The sequence below is a fragment of the Lissotriton vulgaris genome, chromosome 8 (genome assembly GCF_964263255.1).
Source record: "Lissotriton vulgaris chromosome 8, aLisVul1.2, whole genome shotgun sequence".
In the NCBI taxonomy this organism is placed as follows: domain Eukaryota; kingdom Metazoa; phylum Chordata; class Amphibia; order Caudata; family Salamandridae; genus Lissotriton; species Lissotriton vulgaris.
Window position 1 is genome coordinate 112,552,122 of NC_141696.1, and position 21,652 is coordinate 112,573,773.

Sequence of the window (21,652 nt, forward strand, 5' to 3'; positions counted from 1 at the left end):
TCCACACTTCGTGGTGGCAGGTCGGAGGGTGATCAGGCTCCCGGTGTGGCATCAGGGTCGGCGCAGCGGAGCCCCGGTGCGGCGGCCGCCATCTTGCGTGCCAAGGCGCCGGAGCGAGAGAGGGCGCCGTCCGGCGCACACCCCCGAGGGCCGGTCCCGCTGTTGCTGCGGGACTCCTCGTGAATGTCTGCTGGGCCCTTCACTTGGGGTCGTTGGTTACTGGGTTGGCTCCCGGCGGCGTATGAGTCAGCCGGACGGAGCCCCGCCCGCCATCTTGTGGTGCGGCGCCCGGCTCTGATTTCGGCGGAGCCTCTCCGTGGCGGTCGTCCGCCACTCTTGGGGTTCTTCTGTCTGGTGCCCCAGTGTGCGGGAGACTCCCTGGTGCGTTTCCGACAAGCTGAGGCTCCCGGCGATCACAGGAATTGGGCAGGATGCCAGCCCGATCGCGGAGCCTCAGCAGGACACAGCCGCCATCGTGGCTTGCTAAGCCACGCCCCCCGCGGGGAAACCCAAGGTTACCTAGTGTATGCCATATCTTATCCCTGGGGACCATATCAAATGCCGCCTTCAGATCAACAAAAGCAACATACAGCCTACCCCTTTTTATATCTACTTCTTTCCACCTTATTATTAACCTAAGAACCTGGTCAACTGTGCTCATTTTGGGACAAAATCCAGTCTGAAAGTGGGTTAAAATTTTATTTTCTAAATATTTCCCAAATACAGAGCTGATCTAATAAGCTTACAAAAGATTTTTGGGGATTATTTAATAAGGCTAATTGGGCAATATTTGGCTGGGTCAGACATTGGCCCAGTTGGCTGGGTCAGACTTTGGGCCTTTCTTATTTATGAGAATGATTGCCCCTTTTCCTATCTCACCTTCTGCTAGAATGGCATTAAACACACATGTAAAGTGGGGTGCCCAGATTGCCGGTTTGGGCTTAACAAGGTCCACTGGGATTTGGTCTAGCCCGGGTGCCTTTCCTGCCTTCTGAGATTTAATAGCCCCAGTCACTTCAGTCACAGAAAATACCCATCCATGTTTAATAACATCTAAATCAAATGGAGTCTTGCATGATGTGTGGGGCACTATATGATTAGGGGAATAAAAATTCACACGGGTTAGAGGGGAGCTTCTATATAAAGATTTAAAATGATTCATACAAAGAATATGTACTTCCAGCTCGATCCTATTTGTTTTAGCACCATGTGCTATTTTATGACAAAAAGCTACCTGATCACCTGAGCGTGTTGCAGACAAAATGTCATTCCAAATCGCTATATCCCACGTTGATTTTGCATGTTTCAGATCTAGTTTGTAATTTGCTCTAGCTAACTGTATATCCTGTGGGATCCCGCTTTTAAGGGCACTAAGGAGATTGCACTTAGCTGACCTACAAGTCCTGTCACACCATTTGGGATCTGCCTTCTGAGGGGGATTCTCGCATGGGGAGGTTTAGTGAAGAAGCTCATTTTGAATTTCTCAAACCATTTGCCGTGAACAGCCATGATCATGTCAGGGATTTTCTTTGGATTAGCCATAAAAAATAGGATAGGAAACGGGTCATGATACAGCAAGGCTTACTTGGACTCATTGTCCATAATGCTCTCCCACTTAATTCTCCTCCGATTGTTATTGACTGAAAGGGCACCTCCAGGCAATTGAGGAGTCCCACTCTCCCGTTTGTCACCTCCACAAAGGGAGAGGTGAAGAGGGAAGTGGTCACTCTCATATCTAGGCAGGACTTACATATCAATAAGATTCCCCCAGGATTGAATAGCTAATAAAAAGTCATCAATCCGGCTCTGGTAGGTATTGCTTTGAAAGGTAGGACACATCTCCAGATCAGATTTGGTTCTACCATTGCATGCCCTCAAATGGCAACTCACACAAAGATCCAGCATTTGGAGGGCAACCAGTGGAAGCGAGGATAAGAATGGCCTCAATATTGGTCTTCCTCTCCTGCTGTTTTATTATAGAGTGCAGATGGTTCAAAACATACGGTATAGTCTCCAGTTATGATCACAACTGCTTCTTCTCGTGCTGAAGTGGAAATATAGTCAATCAAAAGTTAAAGGACAGGGCAATCAGCTGTTTTGGAGCCACTCTTACTGCATACATTGAAAAGGAGATTTTTTGTTGTATCAGGGGGAAGGATCTCAATACCAAGCAGTTCTGGATAAATGATAGATAACAGGCTAACATGGTACCTCATGCAATCTTAACCCAAATTAGCAACCTACCAGACGGTCCTCCTGGTTTAGATTTACACACTGGGACATGTATCATAAATTTACAGGTAGTAGTGTTCCCTTACAGGAAAATGTCAGCACTTTCACTAAGCATAAATTAATCCAACAGTGATTCAGCGTGCAAAAATAAATATGTTTCACTATATTTCTAAATTTGGGTGCTTCCCAAAGGTGCTGTCAGCACAAATCAATGTGTAACACAAAAACTGAGGCTTTTGCAGCACACCATTTATCCTTATTTAGTACTAGTTAGGTTTGTCAGACCCTTGGGTTTATATAACCCTAAGCTACGAACGGAGAAGAGACAACAATATTGATCAGAAACAGAAGTCCAGAGAGTTCTATCTTCATACTGTTCAGCAGTCTTTATTCATGTTATAAAAGTATTAAAATTCCCAGCACACGACTAGCTGACACATGCTTCGTCTTTGCTTAGGCTTTTTCAAGGCTGGAATTGCAAACATAATACAATATATATACTATTCGCAAAACATACAACCATATGAGACAACATCATACATTGTAAACATATCACAATATTTACGTTAAAAACCATAGAACAGATATATACTAATACAAACGTATACTCGTGCTACACACAAAGATAAACCACATGACTACATATATCTAATAATTACATTTCTATTATATACCTATCAAGATAGTGTATAAACCCAGAGTGTATATGGTAAACATATACATCATATAAGTGTATAAAGATAGACGAAAAGGCCCAAACCACCATATCCAATCAGAGAAGTAAGTAACTAAACACAGGTAAACAAAATTAGTGCACATACGATAGAAGTGAAAGCAAGTGTTGAAGATGTAAATACCCCAAACCAACCAGACCTTAGTGAGCATGCCAATAGTGAGTGCATGACTCCAATATGTAACACAAATGAACCCACCATAAACGTAGGAATAAACAAGCCGGAGTCGAAAATGCACTGCATCTACTCTTGCGTTGTACTGTCAGAATCCCCAGTCCGAATAGTTGTATATAAGATTCAGCTCTGAGGAACACAAAAGTCAAGGAAACCATTATAGCAATATTTGCTATATCTGTAAGTCGCAGTTCGAAGTGGACGTATAGAAGTCCTAATAGCCCAGTCCAACTATACATACAATGGCTAAAATAAATAAAACACTGGGACATGGAAGGTTTTAAAACCTGCCTATATGAAGGGGAGATCTCCCAAGTTTCTTGAAATATGATTATGTCAGCAGTTTCTATTAATTCCCCCAGTCCTCTTAAGCAAGCTTGCTTCCCAGCCCCACAATGTTCCAAGAAATCATTGTCAAATTGTTCATAGGAATAGAGGGTGTTACTACAGGGATCCTGGATGCTAGACTCAGCCGATAGCTACCTCCCTTTAAGATATAATCATTCCTTGGGATGTCGAAGGAAACCTCTCTCTGATTATGCGTTCAAAGAATAGTGATGGGCCATGGGCTCTCTGAAATTGGAGCCTCTCTGTGATTTCCTCCAACTGCACCCTTCAACACACAGGCTGGAGTTCGGGTCGGGTGTGGTTTTAAAAGACAGTGCAGGTATTTTCCTAACGCAAGAATGTGAAGATTAATGCCCCACGCTCCAGAGACAGCTGTTTCAGCCCATAAGGCATTCGGTTGGGCCGTTCTTTTCCAGATGGTCTTGGTCACGTCCCTAGTTGACTTTAACAGGGGTGGTTCAAATATGACCCAGTCCAGGTCGTCTGTAGTTATGTTCTGAAGTGCTGGGGTATGAGTAAACAACTGCAACAAATTCCCTCTGTTGGGGGTGTCCATAGAGCCTTTCAAGGTATATTGAGCAGGATTGAGTGAGAACTTTCCTCTTCATCATCCTTACAGTAGTTGGAACTTGCTGCTCTTCAAACTGGGCTATAGGAGGGCCTATGGATGGAGATAAATGCTGGGCAAGAGAGCTATTGCATACAGAGCTATTGGGCTCACCTCTCCGACACTGACGGAGTAAAGCTTCCCAGCAAGTTGGAACCAGATGGGGGTCATCATTTTCTGTGTGCTGCAAGGGCCTATCTCTTCTTTGCGCTATAGGTGCAAGTATGCTCCAGCAAGTTGATGGTCTGTCCCTTCTGGGTGCTTGATAGTTGATTATGGCACTGTAAGTTTGTGGCCTCATTTGTGGGCCTCTGGAATTAGGGACTAAAAATTCCGGAGTCTCCTATTCAGAATGGGTGCCTTGGTCCACCCTTTTGCATAGCGTGCTTGCCATCCCATCCATTCCTGTCTGCTTCCCTCCTTTATCAAGGGCCCAACCCCTTGTCCTGACGTTCAATACTCTGGCGTTTCAGTGCCTCGAGTTTGCTTTTGCACCGAATGGCCGACAGCTGCCGAACCCCCCTGAGGTGTTTTATCTATTCAGTTTCAGATGGTGCAGGTACAGCCGAGAGGATTACGATGGGCGTGTGAATGGGAAGAGATTTCCAGAATTCATCGGGTCTAGTACTTTATTAATTCTAGATGATTTCGGAGGCGAAGAGGTTCTATTTAGCGGACGCTGCTTTTTGTCTGTTTTTCAGCCTTTTTCTTTGCCCTTCTTGTCAGGCAGAAAGATGGGAGAGGCTCAGCTGGAGTTTCGTATTCTGGTATCGCTTGTGACCATCTTGCGAAAACCGCCACATCACACACTGAAGTGGTCCTGACCAAAGTCTACCTTGATGATCCATTTGCCTGTTGGAAGAAGATTAGGTCACCTGATCTTGGGTGACAGATGATTGCTCCTGAGAGACTGCCAAGGGAACTGCCAGTGTAGTTGTCTCATTGTTAATTTGATAGACTTTCTTCACCATGGTAGCATGTAATAACTTAGCCTAGGTTGCTTTATTAGTTGTAGAGGCCTCAATTGTGCCAACCGAATTCCATAATGTCTCTGGTAATTAGAGATTTACAAATATGGAGTATACTCATGGAGAACGTCCGTCTCCTCTGACTACCGCGAGTAGCCGACATTGGCCTGAATTACCTTGACGAATTCCATTGAAATTCTGGGACTGACAGCCATTATCTTTGACAAGAAGAGCAACAGATTTTATCTTTTTATACACAAGAGACGATGTATCTCTGGTAATTAATTCAACTTGCTAATGATTGGGGAGCATGGACAGGGTTCATTCTTCTAAGGGATTTTACCTGTTTCCAGGAGATTAGGCTTGGAACCAATTTCACCAGGGGAGTTGCCAGAGATTGGATCAGATCTAACTGCAGGTCCATTTTACTTGACTGCCGGAACAGAGACCTAGCTATAGTGTCCTGAGTTGCTCTTATTGCTTCCATCTCTTGGGAAAGCAGAGTGGCCTGCGGTATCAGCAGGGCTCGAGTCGGGGTACCACGCAGGTCCCCCCTGCAAAGATGCCCTTGCTAAGGAATCGTGTATTCTTGCCATTAACTGCATGCAAAAACACAACAAATATAAAGATGGAGAGGGAACGCCCCGCGGTCCCACCACTGACTGTTCCCGATAGAAGCTGTAGTTACAAGCATAGTAAGGCCATGGGAAGCTTTTCACAAAAAACGCTACATCCCCTCCCCACCCTTCGCCTGGGAAGGGCTCTTTGAACAGCCTACGGGTACGGCTTTTTACGTTTTTATCTAACTCACTAATGTGACGGGCGTAGGTGAAGTATGTAATGCCATGTTAACAGATGTATATAGGAGTGCTCAAATAACATTACAAGAGTTGATTCTACACCCTGCAAAAAACCCTTGGGTCCACAGTGCTAGGCTGCATGTGAAATTACAGAAACATCTTTTGTTTTTTATTCTTTCTCAAAATACATTTTCAAATAAAGGCTCTCTTTCTTCAACATATATGTACTGCACTATAGGACTAATTTACATAGATGTGTTTTGGAAGTGCAGATATGTGTGAAAGGAGTGCTCTAATTTTTATCTTTCGTGACGTCACTTCCGGCTGTGACGTCACGACATGCCTTTGAGCATCCCCCCACTTCTATGTTTTTACCTTTCGTGACGTCACTTCCTGTCGTGACGTCACTTCCTGTATTTGAGCGTCCCCTCACTTCTTTATTTAGGACTTGTGCCCTGGGTATCAGAGCTAGTTCGGTGGATTTTTCCACTGGTCCCCGCGTCACTGATGAGGTTTGCCCCAGTGATTCAACTATTGCCGCCTCAATGTTAGAGGGAAAATGGTCTGTCACGATTCCCAGTTTCTGGTCAGTGAAACTCTCCCTTCTGGGTAGGGGACAAACAGCCTTTTGGTTTGGTGGAGATTCACCTGGTTGGGGTAGCAAAACCATGTGGCTCGTCAGTTCCAGGGACCAATCCAAGGACTGATAAACTTGTTCTGTTGTCAGTATCATATTTGAGTTTGAGATTATACGTACAGTGACTGGGAGGTTACCTGTTTTAGGAGTAGAACTGGGGCTAGCAGTAGGAAGTGCTTCTCGCATTGGCTCCAGCCCTCCTGTAAAAGGATCCTCTGGCCAAAATGGGGGTGGGGGTAGACAAACCGGAGAGAGGAATATGTGTCAAACCAATAGGTTAGAGTTGTACGTTTTCCGAAGAAAAAGAACCGCTTGGGTTTTTCATGAAGCCCTCACCCACCGACCTAGTCGGTGGCATGCTTCATCATCGGGCCCACCACAGTGACACCAAATGTGTCCCGGGTATGCTGCGACACCAGATGTTACTGCGGAGCTGGTATTCTTGCTGAGTGTGCAGTGAAAGAAGTGAAAGTGCATGGTGAAGAGCCCTGGCAGGCGGATTCTTTTCTTGACTTTATTGTGGCTAACTCAGGTGTACTGGGCAGACTGCTTGTGGCAATCATCAAAATATTCAGGCAAATATATGTATGTACCGTGTTTGAAGTATCTTTTTGCTCCCTTGGAACTGTTTTTATTGCCTTATAAAAATATTGTTTGTTTGAGATCTTTGTAGAAGGGCGCACCTGAAATGGAGATGAAGCTGAACCCTTGCACCAGTAGACATTAGTCTGAGGCCGGTGGAAGCAACCTGGTCTGAGGCTAAAACTTGTGATGACTGGTCATCCATTAATTCACCCGCCAGAGCCTTTCTTTACGTGATGACTGCTTCCATCACACCATTTCCAAGAATCTGGGCACGAGCGAGCAGCTAGGCACCTGTCTGGATCGACGTACGGATGAGTGTTGGCTGAGGGAGGCCAAAAAGATTGGTCATTTGTCCAGTACTTAAACCCAACTGAGCACCCACATAAGCCTCCAGCCCTCCAGACTGCCACTCAGTACCCCTGGACACCTTTTGCCGAAGGTGTATGCCCGGCAGATGGTCTGTGGGGCTAGTGTTAATATCCTCTCCAGTTATACTTGTCGCGCTAGAAACTTGTAGGAGGCTTGTAGGGGCTTGTTGAGGCAGCGTAGGATAGTAAATTGGTTGGCATGTAGGTAATAACACTATCTGCTAGTGAAAACTCAGGGTGGGGAAGCACACAGTAGAGAGCAAGCCGCACCACAGACCTAGCTGGGCTGCTTCCACACTCCACTTGCTCTACCTCATAATAGAGCACTAAACGCTCTTTCTACACCCCCAACAAAGCAATACTGAATAAACACTGGATACATATCCATATATCTCCTTCCTGCTTTTAAGCTAGATGCTCTCCTATTTCTTCACCTCTCCTCCAAATGTTACCTGATGTTGAGGTGTTGGGGTGTTGAGGTGTCTTCAAGACCACTCATACAGGTCGCAACAGCAGAACAAGGAGAGATCTCCTGTGGCAATTAAAAGCGATAAGAGAGCCACAGTAGGCCTCAACAAACAAAGGCCAAACATCTCCTGGTGGCGGGCTAGTGGCAGCTGCGGCAAGCTGTGGAGCTGCAGAGCCGCAGGGCTGTGATCCCTCGCTGCTCCAGCACCAGCACTGGCAGCAGGAGACAGGCACAAGCAGGCAGGAGTGGGGGGAAAAAAGCTCCCCAATGGCAGGCACGGACTGCAGTGCTGCTGGCTCCCTACATGGCACCTGGGCAGCTTTGGCGGCTTAAGCGGCCTTGGTAACCGCTCCGGCAGTTCTTTGGCAATTCTGTGATTCAGCAAGTGGGCGGGTCCAGAAGGTGCATCTCGCAGCATCTCCACAAAACACGACTCAATGTCCTGCATGGATGTGCAATCTCTTCACACAGAAAATGTATGCTGGACATACCATGTGTGAAAGGTGAGAAAGGAGTTCAGCTAATGCCCATTGATGTTTTGGCCTCTCATCTGTGTCATGGAATTAGTGTTGGTATCACCTTTCATATCAGCACCTCACACAAAACACTGTCGTCCCACATAGATCCATCATGGTATACAACCTTTACAACGAAACTTTTACAACGCACTACCATTACAACGCAGTCATTACAACGCAAACCCTTACAACGCATTGCGCTGGGGGGCGCTCTAGGATAGGGAATAAGTTTAATTTACTATCCAACACCTTCCCTAGTGTCCACGGGGATTGGAGTTGGAATAGTAAATTAAACTTTTCACTATCCAGCACCCCAAAGCGCTATGCGTTGTAAAGGCATGCGTTGTTAAAACCGCGTTGTAAAGGCATGCGTGGTAAAAGTATGCGTTGTAACGTCATCCATCCATCCATCATATAACCTCTATAATTCCACATCTAACTAACCCCCTTAGCAAACCTAATTAAATCATTCAACCTCACCTGTTACAACTATGTATATGACACCCAAATCATTATTAAAAATGGATGGCATGGAAGACTTATACAATTTAAAACTTGATGACCACTTTGGGCCATAAACAGATGTATGATGAATACCCATCTGATGCTAAATACAGCAAAGACAGTGCTTATGACCTGCGGACAATGAAAACAATAACAGCCTACCACCATATGACCTGAGGAACATGAGGCCGCTCCAACAATATCAAGAGAAGTCAGAAACCTGTGATAACTATGGATTCAGACCTATAATGTTAACTACGTAAAACAGAGTACCAATAAACCAGCCATCACCAAATAATCACTCATGGAATAACTGAAGGGATCTGTCACATACTACGATCAATCGGAGCATTTTAATGCAGTCCACCACTGCAGATCCTAAATATGTATACACTGTGGCTGATTCTTTACTTCTCATAATTACAGTCCGTTATGGGATGACAGTAACAATGCCCATCCCAGTGATCTCTCCTCTACTCTCTCTCTCTCCAACCTTGCCAGCTCAGGCTCACAACTATACGCACGCCATTTTTGATTTGACAGTCCAGTGCTGGGACCAGGTAAGCAGACTATAATCGTAAGAAATACCATAAAGGGATCTGCAGCGTTGTTCAAAGCGCTACTGCACCTCTGTGTTTCTCATACCTCATCTACCACACTGCTTTGTGCTACATCCCATAATACAATAACCGCATCTCAGTGGTCCTCACACATGACATGGAAACACTTCCTACACAGGGTCACAAAACAAAGACCGCACCCTTCCTATCACACAGCCTGTATGGCATAGCATTGATGCCGACTCAGATAAGCGCTTCAGGGTCCCACACAAGATTTGAAGCGCTGTACAAATGTTCCCAAAAAAACCAAAACAATACAATATTTATCATTTGTGCATCACCAAGATTTGAATCGATCCTATTAAAATCTTTGTTTCCATCATACACCAGAATCTTAAAACAAAATGTGCTTCATGTGTGCTTTTATAACTGCTTATATATTTTGAAATAGTGGTACAGTTCAACTACAGATATTGGACCGCCGAACCCGTGCTGGTGGTCTGACAACCACCACACTACAGGACCGCCCGGAGTATTACAACTGCCACAAATACTCTGGCACCGCCGGGATCAAGGATCCCCCAGGGCCGGTTGTCTTTCCCCTGGCCTGAATATACTGGCAGTGTCGCAGCTAGCACCGCGGAGCATATATCGAGTTGCCATTTCACCGCCCATTTCATGGCGGTGAACCCGCCATGAAAAGGGTGATGGAATGACAACAAAGGAACAGGGCCCCCAGCTGAATTTAGGCCTAGAGGTGCATGCGGGGGGAGCACATGTAGTGCCCGCCTCTTCTTGCACGGTGTGGCATGTGTGCCACACTGTGCTGGAAGGAGCAGTCAGCAGTCTGCGAGCGGCGTTCTGCCTGTTAGGCTCTTTTATGAGCCTGACAGACTGCCACTGTCAGACCGCTGCAAGACTGCCCGCCAGACCAGGAAAAAACTCCTGATCTGGCGGGCGGTCTCACCACGAGGTTGCACCATCCGCTGTGGGACCACCAATCTCGTAATCCGGCCCTAAATGTTTTTGTGTATTCAAAAAAAGTTGACCTTCTTCAGTCTTTCTTTTTGCGCTCCCTACACCTCAGCAAGATTGTCACCTAATTCAATTTACAAACTTCTCTCACTTTGCAGTCAGAGAAAGAAAAGAAATCAGAACATTGGAATGTTGGGAGCTCCATTGAAAACAATGGAGTGCTCTGGGCTTATAATGGCTGGTAGAAGCCTGGAGCTCCAACATTCCAATGTTTCTTTGTTCACAGCTCTGGCTGTGAACAAAGGCTTCAGGGAGCCTGAGGGGATTCCAATCCCCTAACGCTTCCAAAAGGCTTTGTTTTTTTTGTTAGAACATTCTGTCCTCCAGTGGCAGAATGTTCTAATAGCCTTATTGCCCTTCGTAGATGGGCTATACCGCTATTAAAGTCCCTCTCCCTTGTTAAAGGCCCTCGCCTTCGGCTCGGGGCCTTTAATGCTGGAGAGGGCCTTTAATAGCCGGTATAGCCCTCTACGGCGGGCTATAAGGCTATAACAACAATCTCACTCACCATGTTAAAAGATTAAGCAGTAATTTGTCAGAAGACATAGCCTGACATTTGACCTCTGACTTTGAACACATAGCAAAAGCTAAAAGCTAAATTTAAATTGTTTTATTGCTGGTTTACCTTCTGCTTATTTCCAGTACCTTTACTTTCAGCGCCTACGTGGTTTTCTGATAAGATTGAACGCATTCGAATGTGAATGCAGTTTGTTTAAACTCATTTTTTTTTTATAAATATGGTGCCAGCTGCCGGGGTGAAATCCCCCCGCAGCCCTCCTCCCTGTGGCTATGGCCCTGATTGTACATTTGTTTTAATCATTCGTGTGCGTTTAAACCATGTCTTCAGGTTACAGAAATTATAAGCCAATTGCATCTTCGTTTTCCACCACCAAGTATCATATTTTCCTGCGTTGATTATTAAAACTAAAAAGGGTTTATGTACCAGTCCTATAAACTCCTGCCTGCTAAGAAGCACCTATACTGTCCAATTACAATTATATATGATGGCTGTGCTTTAAAATGAACATTTATAATGCAAGCATATGGCCAACACGGTTAAACTGCTGCATGTTTTGTTTTTTCCCTTTCTTTTTATTTTTGTGGTGTGGGCTTGCATTAAAAAAACATAACTGATGCAACCCTTCGTCACGGCCAAACCTATTGGCTTTGCCAGTGCTTGTTATCGAACGATCAGTCTCACGGTCATGGCATGTAATATTAATGTCATGCCAAACCTTACGTAATGCAGTCTGTGATGTCATCAGTATGCTAGTTAGTGCTTTGAAACCTAAATAAACCCTGCTCATTTTTTATCATAGCAAACTTGCAAAGCTTATTAATAATACAAGCAACTTGAGCATCAATTATTCTACAATGGGGTTTCAGTGGGCCAACACCGCCACCTAGAGTCGCATGAAGGTTTTTATTACCTTAGTAACTGGAATTTCTGTATCCTGGCAGCTGGTTAGTTAACCATTAGAGTATTATTTTCTGGAGTTTAGGTCACTTCTTTCCCTGTTATTTTGCGATTTCTTGACAGGGATGGTTACAGGGAGCTATTTATCTAATTGAAAAAAGTTTTTTTTCAATATTGGCCTCTGCATGTATTCTATTCTATCTATAGTAGTATGTTTCTATCTACTATTGGTTTTTCCCATTTCTAGAAAATGTATAGGGTCCTAAACCAAACTTGGTACTCAACTGTTTCAACATTAAGGTAGATAGGCGTCGATTGTTTTGGTAAATAGATGCATTTTAATTTTTGTATGAATACCAGGCATTTTTTTTTCTGTGAACGCATCATCCCCCCCCCCCCCCACCCCACCCCACCCCCAGGCACTTTCTGGGTATGAATATGGCTCCCCTGGCATTGTGAACCTCAGATCTCCCCAGAACTGGAGAGAGCACCGAAGAAGGACTGCCCTGTTGACCCTTAGACTTGGCAAAGATAGGCTGCCCCGTCTGCTGGACTGCACCTGCTGCACCATGGGCTAGCGAAGGGGGGACTGTGACTGTTGCTCCTGGCTTGAGGAAAAGTTTCTCCTAAGCCCCAAACCAAAGAAGTGACTCCAAGGGTCAGTCGACTGATCCCATAGAACCAGCACTGAAGCCATCAAAGTTGAAGTAGCCAAACTCTGCAAGTCAGTTGCCACTTCTGGAGAATCACCGTTGGGCAGCCCAAGAGGCCGATCCTCAATGATTAAAAGTTGCACCCGCGGCTTACGGACCAGGGAGCGTCGTCTGAGTCTAGACTGGTCCACCGAGAAGGACACCACCAAAGCATACCGCTGTGACTGCTGTAGATGGAGACTGGTAGTACAGCAGCAGCTGGCCTTCTACTGGCTCAAAGAAAACTTCGAGGGGCTTTGATCTCTGTGGCCAAAGTCGCCCCACCGGATCCGTGAACTGAAGAGTAACCACAAAGACATCCCTGTCGACCACACAGCACCCAGAGCATCCTCCATCTTTTGCACCTTCAGCATCAGCACCACTCCGTTAAAGTCTATGATGGTTTTGATGTAAAGTTTGGAACTGAACTGGAGAAGGCTTTGGTGATCAGCTCCAAATACTCCTTTGTGGCCTCCCTGACCTTCTCCCTTTCAGATTTGGTTGCCCAAGCCAAGCTGTAGAAGTTGCACAGAACTCTTATAAACTGGTCAAATGTTTCCGTACTTTCCAATTAACAATGCTTGTTTTCAGTTGTGCTTAAACAAACTGAGATTTATATTTCCTTTGAAAACCTACTTCCCTGGAACCTTCTTTTGGAGTGTGTTCATCTTGGACTCTATAAATTCATAAAAATTAAATCTATTATTATAAATTGGTGTCTGGTTTCTTTCATGTTGTGTGACTTTTATTTCATTGTCTGGTGCTTCTAAATGCTTTACATTAGTTCCTTGGTTTAAGCCTTGCTGTTCAAAGCCACAGCTTCCTAGGGTTGAGCTAGAGGTTTAGCAAATGAGCCTGCGTGAACTGAAGACATTTTTTGTGGGTGTATTGCACGATAAGGTCTCATAACCATACCATACAATAGACCCAAATGCTCACAAGCTCTTACCCAGTTTCTCCAGATGTTATGCTTTTTTCAATTTCCTGGATCTACCAATCTTTTAACAGGCCTACCAGTCCCTCACTTCCTATTGGCCTACCAATCAGTGGTGGAAGCAAGTTTGTGTGCATCAGAGGGCTAAGTGCTCCTTTAAGGGAGTCATGATCAGTTATGCCTGTTGAACATTCAAAAGAGGGAGAGGAGGCGGATGATAAAAGTGACCCACGGTTCTGTGATGGAGCACTGTCCCTAGTTCTGTTTACCAAAGGTAGGACCTGTGTCAAACATACACAAGAGCCGCCTTCCCATTGCTGGCTGCTCATCCTTCTGAAGTAGGTATAGGCAGGCCCCACCAGTGCCGTGTTCTATAGAGCTGGTACTTGAGATTCCAGTCCCGGTTTCGGAGTGTCACGTTTCCCGTCGCTTGCCGCTTGCTGCTTGCGGTACTGGGCGGTCGGTAGGGTGACCAACCGTCCGTAAATTTCACGGACAGTCCGTAATTTCGGCCGTCTGTCCGTTGTCCGTGAAGGAATCTCTAACGGACGCCATTTGTCCGTCATTTTAACAGGGCACCGGTTGCTCCACCCTAAAGCCTGCACAGCTTGCACCCACCTCCTTTCTTCACTCCGATGCTGCACCAAAGCTCCTCAGATACTCAGCAGCAATGGAGAGGCACAGCGGGATAGCTACCCTCACACCTCCAGCCCTTGATGAGCTGTTAAGAGGTGCTTCGAGGGTGACTGAGAGGGAGGGGCGGCAGCTTCAGGAGCAGCAACATCTATTCACATGCAAACAGCCCTGAATGTGTCATGTCTCTGCTATTTAGAGGGGGGCTCACACGTTCCATTTCTACCCAGGGCCCCAAACATCCCAGACTCGGCCAGATTACACCCCTGATTACACCGAGGCAGCACGTGGTTCTCTTCACAGAGCGTAATTACTGTCACTAAATTGTAAGCAAACCTCGGTTCTTCAAACATGCAGTCTATAATGTAAGAAAATAAAGAAATGGCACAATCGCACCCACACTGATTGACAAAGTATGGAGGACAATAAGTTCAATCAGTTCTCTTAGAGTATCTCCTGTAAGTACTGTACATCACAGTGGGGGATGGCATTTTGGACAGAGAGCCTGTCTTCTCGTTGTCTTGTGCAGGAGGGGGCGAGGAGCCCAAGATGATACTAGAATACTGCATGCCCACCCCTGTGCCCACCCTGGTGGATCCTGTTCCCTCTCCTGTGATGGCTCCTGCCCTCCCCTCAGTGATGGCACCTGTCCCCCCCATGTGGTGGCTCCAGTCCACCCCTGCCTGTGATGGCTCCTGTCCCCCCATGTTGTGGCTCCAGTCCACCCCCACCTGTGATGGCTCTTGTCCCCCCCTGTGGTGGATCCTGTCTCCGTCCTGGGTGGCTTCTGTCCCAGTCCTGGAACGGCCCCTGCAGCAAAGGTGAAGTTCTTGATGGGCCTCTTCTCAAAAGGGCTCAGCTCAAAATTAATATGGAAAGGTCGGCGAGTAAGTAAGTGAAGGGATGGGTGAATGGCTGGATGAATTAGTGAAAGGGTGAATGGATGAATGAAAGATTGAATAAATGGATAATGAGAGAGGATGGATGGATTGATGAGTGAGGGGAAGGATGGAGAGAAAATGTAAATAGCGTGATGTATGGGTGGAAGGGTAGCTGGATGATGGATGAGGGGAAGGATGATGGATGGATGGAAGGGAAGGATGGATGGATGAGGGGAAGGATGGATGGATGGATGGAGGGGAAGGATGGATGGATAAGGGGAAGGATGGATGGATGGATGGATGGAGGGGAAGGATGGATGGATGAGGAGAAGGATGGATGGATGGATGGATGATGGGTGGGTGAAAGGATGGATGGATGGAGAGTCGGTGGGTGAAAGGATGGATGGATGATGAGTGGGTGGGTGAAAGGATGGATGGATGATGAGTGGGTGGGTGAAAGGATGGATGGATAGTGGGTGGGTGAAAAGATGGATCAGTGGATTGGATGGTGGGTGGGTGAAAGGATGGATGAGTGGGTGGGTGGATGGTGGGTGGGTGGCTGGGTGGATGATGGGTGGGTAGGTGGATGAGTGAAATGATGGATGGATTGATGGATTGATAAGTGCAAGGGTGAATGAATGGACGTATGAGTGAAAGGGTGGATGTAAGGATGGATGAGTGAGTGAAAGGGTGGGTAGATGGACAAAAGGATGAATAGATGTTTGAAGGAGTGAAATGATAGATGGATGAATGATAGCGTCAATGGATGGATGGATTCATGAGTGGATGAGTAGATGGATGGATGGGTGGGTGGATGGATGGATGGAAGGAAGGATGGCTAAGTGAAAGGGTCGATGGAGAGAGAAAGGGAGGATGGATGGATGACTAAAATAGTGGATGGGTGGAAGGATTAGTAAGTGAAAGGATGGCTGGATTGGTGAAAGGGTAAATGGCTGAATGGATGAGTGAATGGATGGATGGGATGAAGAGTGGATGGATAAGTGTACAGATGGATAGGGTGAAAGGATGGATGGATGGATGGATAATGGAGGATGAGTGAAAGGATGGATGAGGGGATGGATGAAGGGATGGATGAGTGAAATGATAGATGGAAGGATACATGATGGATAGGTTTGCAGATGGTTGAATATGTTTGGAAATGGCTGGGCTTACTTATATACTATTGCGCGACCTCTGATGTGTCTGTAAAACGTACCTATTGTCCTGAAGTTTTGTCCTGAATTTTGACCTCATGTCCTGAATTTGTGTCCTGAATTTTGACCCTTTGTCCTGAATTTTTACACTCACCGTCCTGAATTTGCACCAATGCCAGTTGGTCACCCTAGCGGTCGGCCGGGTGGCTTCCTCCAGCCCATTGCCCCCCGTTGCGGCCCCCATTACCATTCACCTCCCAGCGGGGGCAGCGGTGCGGCGGTGAAGCTTGCGAGCATTGCGGACTGCTGGTATGACCGCCGTGTATGCTGCGGAGGCTGCGGCATCAGCTTCAGTCACCTCGCGGTCACGTCCCACGGAGAGGAGCAGCGCAGTTAACCAGCCTGCTTGTAATCCCCCGCCTGGCCCAGCCGGCCTCTCTTGAATTTCTCGGCCTCCATCAGCTCCTTGGCCCCCACCCCCGGTCTGCAGTGAGGTCCGCGGTGTGGCATTTAGAGGACTTGTGCCGAGGCTGAGGCCCTCTCTCCTTGTCGGACTGCTTGCTCTGGAGCCTCACCTTGGAGTCGCTGAGAGAGCAGTGAGGTTGGAGGGGAGATGAGCGTGTTCAGCGGCAGGGGGATCCCCAAGGAGGGCCCCAAGGTTCGAGAATGGAGCGCTGGCAGAGTTTGAGGGGGTGTTGAAGGTACGTGGAGAGCGAGTGTGACTAAGGGCTACCCAGTGAATAGCCAGGCAAGCCTGTGACCTGGTTGGGTGTATCGCCACTGTGTTTGGTGTGCCTTCTGCCTCCCTCCCGCCTCTCTGTCTTTCCTCGCTGCCCCTCTTCCTCCCTGACTACTTCATCAAAGTCAAGGTCTGGTAACTGCGATAATAGTGACAACCGCGGTCACTCCTATTCCCATCCCGGCGTGCCGCGAGCAAGGAGCTCACCGAAGACACACCACGGGACTCCCAGGGACCCATCGCGGAGTCATCGCGCTGCATCACAGAGAGCCCTAGGATTGAGGACAGAGGTTTTTTGTGCAGGGGCTTGTGATCTACAGACCCCGGCTGCATCTGCAGTGGTTAGAGGCAGAGGGTAAGCGGGAGCGGCTGCCAACAAAAGGGTCACCGAGGGGCCAGGGCACAGCTGTTGGGGGAGCACTGCAAGGACAGTATACCGCACACCTGCCCTCCCCGTTTTGCCCCACCACTGTTTTGCATTTTTTCACAACCCCTGCAAGCCACTAGAAAAATATAAAGGGGTTCTGCCCAAATCACCCTCCCATACCTGAGCAAGGGACATCTAAAAGATGAAAAAGTAGAAAATAGAGGTACTAAGGGATCAATTCAGCATTTCATTTTTAAACAAGATATATTTAATTGTCCTGTTATTTACAAATATTTGCAATCAAATTAAATTTCACAAGTTATAAGGACATGTATACGTGTCACAGGATAGGGTGGCACACTAGAGAAAAGTTATATTAAATCATAAAACATACAATATATATACATCTCACATTTACAATATATACACTACATATACAACAGTGTACCCCTCAAAGATAAAAATAAAAATAAACTTCTCACAATATCCACTCCTAACTTAGAGTGATACACATCAAAAAAGGAAATCCTCGCAGCGCCTGCGATATAGATTCTCTTAAACAAAATATATTTATCAGGGTGCATGAAATCAAATAATAAATGCAAATTTATAGGGACTCCTTATCACAATGGTGTCGACGCAGTCGCGGTCACGTTTCCGCCAGTTGTCTCTTATGGCTTCTACAGGACAAGGGTACTTAGAGCTAAATTCACAGGGGATTAAACAATCTTAAGGGGCGAGACAGCTTCCTCGTCTGGTGCACACTTGACCTGCCCTCAAATGAATAAAGGCACCCACTTGGAGGTCCAGAGGTACGCTTGATTGTCGAAGTGAAAAGGGCGAAACTGTCACTACTTTTTAACTCCTTATTCGTGGGTCAGCGTAAGTTGACACTCCATCTCCAAGCACTCGCAGCAGCAAACATCCGCGTTGTCGAGCGAGAACAGCCTGCAATAATCATGACCAAGTACCCTACTACTGAGTCTGACCACTTTCCCTTTCTGCTGTGAACCTCAGCTTTTGAGCAGTAGTGACTACATCTTCGGATAGGAAGAAGGAAGGAAGCGAATTGAGAGCTTCCAACGCTGTAAACGGCTCGGCGAGTCGAGCGAGGAGGGGACAAGTGGAACGCTAGATCGTCTTCCCTCAGGACCCCACCGCACATTCCATCACCTGCTGGAAACTGAGTGAACAGCTGACTTCAAACTCATTGGGTGGGGCTGAGGCCAGCGGTGGTGTGGCACTCAGGGGGAGTAACCAGGAGAAAATAACAGCTTAAAGACCACTCAGCCACACCGCCAGGTTCCAGGGCATGGACAGCTGCTTTGCTCAAACTCTAAACCCCAAGGAGAAAGTTCAGTCCACCAACATAGCCACCAACCCCCCCCCCCTCCCCTCCCCCCCACAGAAGGATGACAAGAAAAAAAGAAAAAGCCTCCCAGCGTCAAGAAAATGCCCTCGCAAAGTCAACCCCCCCAACCCAAATACCGCCTAGAATCCTAAGGAGTGCAAGGAACGCTGTCCCAGACAAAAAGTCTTTTTTAAAGTCTCCATCAGCAGGGCCCATAACTCAATTCTTATACAAACGTCCCACTAAGGACGAGAGCCCCCCCGCCCGACTGATCGATCAGGATGGATTAAAGCCAGTAACGGAATAATTCAACGGTTAGGGAGCCTTACCAACAACAAGTCACATGCATCACTAGAACAAAGCACAAATAGCGGAAGCATAAATTACGAAAGACACCGGTCCCAATCTTGCTCCTGGCCGTGTCACCTCGTAGGAATCAAGCACAGACATGCAAGTGACCCACCCGCTGACGCTACTGCTCTAACCCGAGATAACCACGCGCAGGTAGTGACAGCTCAAATACATTACCAGCACCATCTCATATCTCAGGCTCCTGCTCAGTCACAACCCTTTGTATCCATAGGTCCTGCACCATCGAAGACTGATGAACCAGAGTGCCATCAAATAGAAGCAAGGAGGAACTCCCTCAAGACCTATAATCACTTTACTACTGGGAATGACCTCTATTATGGGCATACACAAGGCACATATTCAACATATTGATTTACTCATTTATTATTGTTTTTGACAATTTTTTTATCATTATTTGAGTCATTTTTCATTTTTTTTAAATACAGGTAATCATTCACTGTATGTTAAAAAAAAAATCTTATTACTTTTAAATACATATACAAAAAATGTTTTTCATTTTTTATGATACAAAGATGAGAAAAGACATGATTATTTTATAAAAACGAGACAGCTACAATATCCAGGTCGAGAACCACACTCATTCACCCTCATTGACACATTCTAACCATTCATAACTCAAATATAACCAAAAGAAAGAAAATCCTGTTGTTTTGCACCAGTTGTCCACTATACAACCATCGGGTTGGATCTAAAATAGGAAAAATGACCGACGCGTTTCGTTGGAAGAACAGCAATAGGGACCACCTTCCTCAGGACCAACCAGGGGCAATTCAACAATGGGTCTCGCAACCTGAAGTTTTAGTCTCTCTAAAAAAGTACTACGATAGTGTGATAGCACAAGTCTTCTGCGTGGAAACACATTTAATTTTTCATCCAGGGACTAGGGCCTTTTTAATTTGGCAGATGGGAGCAGGTATTAACAACCATCCTATAGATGCTTCCCGTGAGAGGAAGAAGACAGTCAGATAGTTCTCAACTGATGTGATATCTGATTTTGGGATGCTGTCAGCAGGGAGAACTTGTTAGTTAGTGCAGAGGGTCCTTCTTAAATATTATTTTTGTATCCCAGACGGTAGAACCCAGATTCCTTCCTTTTTTCCTCTCACCTTGATTTCTAAGAATATGTTATCTTTACATATGAATCATCTAATCCTTTTAGTTGTGCCTCATCAAATGCGGTTGCTCTGGTGTATTATACGGTTCTGTCAGCTGATTGATACCAAGATTATGTGGTCAGCGTACGTCCCAGAGCTCCGCCGAGTGTCACAGCCCAGATTGCGACCGCAGAGTGCCATCAAAACCTTTGGTACCTATCTCCTTTATTTCTTCAAAACTTGGAATCAAGGATACAAAGTACACTAGACCTTACTCCAAAGCTCCTCAGAATGGCCAGTGTAACCCTGTTCTCCCCATCCCCTACACAAAGCTCCCACAGCCACAGTCGCTACGACTGCAGTTTCATTAACGAGCCAGGTCCAACCCCACCGGGTGAGACAGGCCGCTTAGTGGCAAGGGCATTACTCTGGCAATCGAACAAAATGGAATTGCAAATCGACCTCCTATCCACCATGGCTCAACGGCTAGTGGAACTGAGTAACAAGGTTGACTTCATAGAGAACAAGCTCAGCGTCAAGCAGAACAATGGGCCTTGCACCTGTTCGTGTGCAGCCCTCATGGATAAATGGGCTACACTTCCAAAAATCTTAACAGATCTGGTAGTCTCACTAAAAGTTCAAACAGGATGTACCACGGGCACCGATGATTAATAGCAGTACCACACCAACCTCAAATCTCACCGACCCTCCCAATAACTCCGATATAAACAACCCGGGCAAATCTTCAACAAAGTCAGACACCCAAGGTCTCCTTGTACCCACTAAACACTCCATCAGTCCACCCAGTCCCATATCCAGCCCCGGAAGCTTAAATCCAGGGAAGAACAATGAGGGCAACGCCTCTTTGGAGAACCCCTCTCCAGGAGAGCCAAGAAAAAATTAAAAGAACAAGAGAAAAAGGCCAAGGCATCTAAAAAAAATTCCCTCCTATTGACAACTCATTCTCAAAATTCACAAACTGATAAAGACAAATCACGGATCTTTTCAATCTTCACTAAAAAGCATGGTACAAGCAACTTAACACCTACAGTACCAACACCTTCGGACGCCAAACAAGAGCCTGTTGCGCCATCACAGCCAACTCCCAGCACAGGGGATTTGCACAGACCAGCTGGCCCGGTCACTCCAACTCAGCCATCTCACTTATCAAACATCAAGAAATTAGAGCAGAGAAGTTTATCACGTACAACCAAGGAACAAGGACCTGACACCAGGGACAAGAGAGCGCAGGGCCCCTTCCTTTTGGACTTCCAAAGGCCTAGTGATCAAACCGTGCAGTTACTACAAAACCTGGCCTACGGCCCTGAGCTACGCCAACAGGACTTAGACCCAAGCTCTGACTTTAGCATTGTACAGACGGGCCCTAGTTTTCAGCCCAAATCAATCCCAGACACCAAAACCACGCATGAGGTAATCCTCACCCCCAAGATACTTTATCAAAGGCCAACACGACATTCT